This window comes from Orbicella faveolata, unplaced genomic scaffold (assembly GCF_042242905.1).
Source record: "Orbicella faveolata isolate gen_17 unplaced genomic scaffold, um_ofav_v1 contig_13, whole genome shotgun sequence".
NCBI lineage: Eukaryota > Metazoa > Cnidaria > Anthozoa > Scleractinia > Merulinidae > Orbicella > Orbicella faveolata.
Genome location: NW_028301540.1, coordinates 14,786,624 through 14,793,306, shown reverse-complemented (window position 1 = coordinate 14,793,306; position 6,683 = coordinate 14,786,624). Strand labels below are relative to the sequence as shown.

The following is a 6,683-nucleotide window of genomic DNA, read 5'->3' as shown; positions in this document are numbered from 1 at the left end:
TTATTCTGTATCTCCTTCTGCATGGTCATCAAATTCCACACGATTTCGTTCTGCTTTCAATCCCCCCTCAGTGTGAGCTAAATGCTGTAGACAACATTGGCTTTGCCCCACTGGATGCAGATTTGAAAGTTCCCTGTTAGAAGTCAGGACCTGACCATCTACATTTCTCATCACTCTCCTTCTATGTTGCATAGCTGTGAGTTCCACCTTGTGGACGTCTGTTTGTTGATCACCATCATCATTACTGTCTGAATCCACACCTCTTTCCTCAACACATGACTCCACTAAATTCAACTCTTGCCTAAGAGCATCAGACATCATCCAGTTTGTTGCAATAGTCATTTGTTAATGTGTACACTACATGTCCATTTTGCCAATCTGAATTCAGTTCCTTCACTGGCACAACAACTGGAATTTGTTGTCCTTGATAATGTTACCAAAGTAGACCTTCACTGAATCTGGTAGAAGAGTTAAATGATTTGCAGTGGTAGACTCATCATATGTGTGTTCATTGAGCCAAAATCCAAAATCTCTATTCGATGCATGTGGCTTGTTGACCTGGAGAAGCCACCATTTATCAGCACTGGGGATTTCATTATCTGTCCCTGGGTTCACTGCTGCAATATCCCCAGGAACAAATAAATAATCAGTGGATGGGACACGGCCAATCTCTGTGGTGTTTTCTCCTCTCCTAATTTCAAGTGCTCTCACCAGTTCATCAAATGTCGGGAAGCAAAGCTGACACCCATCTAAACCTCCTTGCAAGAGCATATCTTTTTGAGTGGTCACACAAGGGCCATACCCACATTTGTACCTACACAAGTCCCTGATGTTCTGGGATGGTCTAGCTTTCATCAAGACATTAAGCATTCTTGCCACCTTTGGGTCCTCGTCTGTTTGCTCATTGGTCACCAGCTGCTGTTGAGGACAAAACTGTTTGCTCCATTGCTGGTACTGTGTAACAGTTTTCACAGAAGACAATCTGGAATTGTGGCTGGGCTGGTAAGCACTGAATGTGTTAGTGTGATAGGCATGTGGGCACTGACAAGTTCCACTTCATGGTGACCTTTGCTGTGCACATACTGTTGAACAGTAAGATGTCTGTTCTGGCCTTTTGGTTTGTGTTTTGCAAACCCATGCTCCTTAGGGGATTCATTCACAAAGGCAGAGGTTTAAATAATTTAAAACATGATTCTCTTCTAACAACTCAAGTGATTGGATATGAGCTTCTAAACCCTTCACAGTCTCTGCAAAGCCTTGAACTGAGGCATGGTACACAGTCCCCTCAGGGCCAGCTGTTGCCATTTTGAGATGCTCTCTCCGCTGGGCTACCAAGCTCTCTAAGTAAGCTAATGAATCTATGAGCTTGTTGGTGCCTTCCACAAATGGGGATGTGGGATTCTTTCCAAGCTGAACCAAATGGTTTTCTTCCTTTTTGGGGAGAAACCCAATCACGTGGTAAATTTCTCTTACCTTGGCCATAAAGTTACATGCAAAGTTCACAGCAGTGCAAATCTTAACGCAGCCATTTTGGCTTCCACCAAAGCAAGAAAAATGGCAGTGCCAAAGTCAAAGCACAGTCCTGTGGGCTCTGAAAGTTGTGCTTTGGCAGTAGGACCATCGGAGCAACCAATAGTTCCATTTCCAACTGTGAGCTTAACCTTGTAGGTTACATTTAGGTCTTTTTGAAGAAAGTTTGTGTACTTGGACATCAGTCACACCAAGATCCCCATTTGATGACAAATCTACGTCCAAAGCTTGCTTAAAACCATTGGCAATGACTCCAACAGATTTGCTTTCTAATTCAATTTGTTTAATGGTGTGGCCATCAGCAACACAGACAGTTCCTTCCGTTTTGGGCATGCAAAGGCCACATGGAGATTGCAAGTTATCAACTACTTCAATAAGCTAACCAGCATTGAAGGTTGATTCCATACGTACCAAGTAACGGGTGGTTCCTTCTGTGACTGCAATTGTGTCAGTACCAACAACTGCTAACCCTTCAAGTTTCCGGTTGGTAGGAACAGGCTGTAATTTTAAAGTACTGACAAATTTATCTGTTTGAAAAGAGTGAACACCCCTTAATAAAGCAAATAAAGGAATTTCCTTTGTCACTAACAAATGCAATTTCATTTTTCCAGGTTCATAAGGACATCAATGCCAGCTAGGTGCCTAAATGATGCTTTAGAGGCTAACATAGGGCTCTAATGTGCTGGACCTAAAAAAAATCAAGAAAGTTATTACCTTTTTTTTTGGGGGGGGGGGTACCATATGGCTTGGGGTTTATTATAAAACAAGAGGCTGGATATCAACCTAACTTGGACTGTTTGTTTTCCAGCGTCAAAACATTAGTTCCTGATATGGAAATAACCTTGTATAAATTAAGGTGTAAAATTCAGTAAAATGCGACAAGGAATGGGTTGAATCCAATGAAAAGATACTATTACATGTATGGTCACATGAATGCACTGTAAATCCCAAAACAGAATAGGCATTAAATGTAATCTAAATAGAGATAAGGCATTCTCCGATTCTGACAGAGAATGGGACTGATTTCAAGATTATATCACTGTTTTGAGTCTTGAAAAAATAATTACAGTCATTTTACAAGTCCACTACAATTGTTGTCTCCAGCCTGTATAGGTATTTATAATAGCTTGGTCATTATAAATACCATACAGATAGGCTGCTCATATTGATTACATCACAGAAAAATAAGCCTAGGGTAAATGTAAATACAATGTAAGAAGTACTGATGAATTTACTTGTGACTCCCAACATCACCCATCATAAAATGAATAGAGTACAGCTTTTAGCTATACTGTACAGTATATACAGCATATAGGAAGATGAAAATATACTAGGTACCTGGCTGATCCCATGCTCTCAATGCAGTGCATTTGGTTGGAATATGTCTGTTGCCCATGTCAACAAATTCATATTCAGCATCTGCAAAAAAATTCAAAAAGTTTCAACATCAACTTTAAGCAAGCATTTGAAACTCAGTGTTCCAAATAGGGGGAGGTCTAAGGTCAAAAAGCAACAAGGTCAGCTTCTTTATGCCCAAAAAAGAAAAAAAATTTTGCTTAATTTAATTAGTTATGTTAATACACATGTGTAATGACCTGTTGATATTCCTTGTGGACATTTTACCTTCAAAACTCAACTGTAACCCTACATGTAGAAACTTTCCGAAATACATTACACACCTATGAATTTTTAAAGGAGGGGATACCATGACTAAGCACATAAGCGCAGATACATGTACACTTCTAGCTAAATCTTTTGTTACTACTCTCCAGCAGCATTTATTAATAATTACTGGCTTTTTTCAGAAGCATAGTGTAAATAAACCAGTAGAAAAAATAACAACAATGCAGCAAACAAACAAAAACAGAAGAGCAATTATTTTAAAACCCTGCCAGTCCAAAGAAGTTTCTATTTGCATTCCTGATAGTGTAGAGGGGCCAGCCAAGGATGCTGTGACTCTTTACTTCAGTAGCAGTGGGTTTGTATTGGTCAGGAATCAGTGTTGTGACAATCACTACACATTCCTTGATGATATCTTCCAGCAGCTTGGAGACAGTTTGGTAACATATCTCATCACTGTGAGCATCTCTGAATGCAAAGACACTGGCTGGAGCAACAGATTTCATTTTCCTTACTGCAGTTGTGTCTGATGCCCAGGCAGATGATAAAAGTGCCACAAAAAATGTATCATGCATGTCTTTAAGTCTGGAATGACGCAAAGAAGAAATACAATTTTTACAGAAATAGAGTAGTCCAAAACCAAAAAAACCTGCAGCTTGGGTCCTTAATGTCATTAGAGGCAACTTGATTCAATTTGATGTGGGCCTTGCATTAGGAAGCGGCCTGATCTGAAGAAACATGTATGCATTTTGCACTAATGCATGGCTCTTTTTCCAGTCAAGTGTCTTACATCTTGTACAAACCTCCATTGAAGAGGAGAATTTGCAGTTCTTTGCATTCCCAGACAAAATACAATTAGTACATGCCTCCACATATTCAAGCACTTCACACAATTTTCTTTTTACACTGTCAGCATCACCACCAGATGAGGAAAACTTTGTGAAAATATTGACATGAACTTTTCCAGAGGTATCAAAGGCATCAAACTCTTTCACTTCACTTATCCAGGAACAGTTATCTGCAATGAACTTGTGCACAGCAGTATTACCACCTTGGTTAAGTTCTCTCATTGTTTCCAGCTTAATTGAGGGAACAATGCCATCAGAGAGAGTTTCGCCATTTTCTTGACTGGGAAAGGTTCCAATGTTCAAAGGCATCCCATCATAATGAGTCACAACCAAATACTTCTTTAATCCATGAGCTGTAATGCATGGCATGCCATCGAGAGTATCTAAAAGCGTTAACAGTGACATCAAATTACTCAGATGTGGACCAGAATTGTATACCAGTGCTAGTACTTGTGAATCCAGAGTGGATAGTGATGGTCCAGGGTTGTAGTAGGAATGTATTTGTGCCATTATGTCTCTGTGGTCTTTGAGACCAAAGTGTTTATCACCAAGGTAGAAAATGTATCCTTTTCTTGATGCTACTTCAGCAAGAGATTCACAGAAGCTAAACAGAGTTGGCCAATGTTCCCAGTTTGTGACTGGATTGGGCTGTGTTAACTGTTCATAAAGTCATAAAGGCATCAATGTTCTGAAACATCAAGTGTTGTCTGGTGATAACACCAGAACTGATGAATTTATTTAGCCAGTAGGCTAAGTAATCTCCTTCAAATTCTGTCACTCACATTTCTTAAGGGCACTCGCATTGTAGCGGGTTTCGATTCCTAAATAAATAAGGGATTTGTGGAGGCAGAGACGTACTGATTCCAAGCACTCATCTTAATTTTGAACTGATGATCTTTATTGATAATCGTGTGGAGCACTTGAAAACGTAAGAACTGAAAGGTCAATTTGCGAAATAAATACAATTACAAACAATTTGGAAACTATACATTACATGTGTTATTATGCAATCACTCGTATACAAAGCGTACACGAAAGTACTATTTTAGCATGAATTAAATCAAACAAAAACCGTGATAACAAACTAATTGATGTATTCTAAAAGCATGCAAATCACAATAGTGAAATTCGTACCTCTTTTCTCCGGTATTATCCTTATTTGTCCTTTTGATAAAATCTCTTCAGGCTTATAATGGTCTTTCTCATCCCTGTACAATTAGGAATGTCTCTTGTTTCATTGCCCTAAAACTAACTTTGCTTGAAACGAAAATTATGTAACAACTGGTAAAAGAAGTTATAGTTAATCATTACACCCATGAAATCATATTTCATTGACAAAATTTCATCCCAAATGATTTTTCACATGTGCATTTAATAGGAATTCGGTTAATAGATGTTGGACAAATCTAATTCTTTGACAAGTTCTAGTTAGTATGTACAGTACACAAATGTAACGTTTGATGTTCTTGCAAGAGGCAGGTAAAGATCACGCTGCCTAACATTAGATGCTAGGTGTTACAATCAAGCTTGATGTAGTTTAGAAGAAATTTTGCAATGTCGTTGTGCGATCATGATACAGCGTTGATTGTATAATCTTTTTTATAATTCCACCTCTTTGTTAAAGAGAAAGAAAATAATTGGCCTATGGTGGACTGTTTATCAACACCAGAACTTGTCAAAATCAAACTTGTGAACTTGCTTGAACAAATTTGCTACTTTAGATTCACCAAAATAACTATCCATTTTAAATTGTATACAGGAAATTTTGGCCTTTTGGGGTGCAATGCCATCCTGCAGGAACAAAAATGACAAAATTAAATTAGGTATGTCCTAAAATCATAAATTAAATGCCAAATCATGTCGCATCATTCAAAAGCAAAAAGACAATTAATTTATCAACGGAAAACAAAATAGCTACATGAATTCTTGTGTCTTTGTAAATATAGGCAGTTATGTTGTTCTTGTAGAAAAAAAGAAAGGCTCTTTATGGCAGCATGATGCCTTATGAATTAACAAATTTTGGTGTAGCATACGGACTCCTAAAATTGATTCCAGATAAAGAACGGAACAATTTGCATTAATGTACTTAAAAATATGGGGTGCATGGTGGCCTCATGGCTTGTGTGCTTGTCTCCGGATCGAGTGGTCCAGGTTCGAGCCCTAGCTGGGGACAAATTTGTTGTGTTCTTGGGCGGAACACTTTACTCTCACAGTGCCTCTCTCCACCCATGTGTGTAAATGGGTTTCAGCGAAATCATTACATCAAGTTCCCTATGACAATTGCGGAGATTACTGAGTGTATTGCAACTTTTGAGAGAACCAGATCTCAGTTGCCAAATGTTGCAGGTGCTATAGATGGGACACATATCCCAATCATTGCGCCCAGAGAAGATGCAGTTGACTATTTTAGTCGTTACCAGCAGCATGATGTGATTGTTCAAGGGGTTGTAGATGGCACTGAAAAATTCCTTGACCCCAGTTGCAGGATTCCCTGGGAGTGCTTATGATGCAAGAGTTTTGAGAAACAGTAACATTTATCTAGAGGCTGAACAGGGAAACATTCTTCAGGCTCCATGGGTAGATATTGATGGGAATGATATAGGTCAATACCTAGTTGGAGATAGTGCTTATCCACTAACACCCTGGCTCATAAAGCTACTTCAAGAGGGAGCAAATGATCCTGAT

The 6,683-nt window shown here is 38.9% G+C and overlaps 1 pseudogene; it reads right to left on the bottom strand.

Annotated features, from left to right (window-relative positions):
• Window positions 1-6,424, bottom strand: LOC110062794 (uncharacterized; annotated as a pseudogene).
• Window positions 6,425-6,683: the final 259 nt, after the last annotated feature.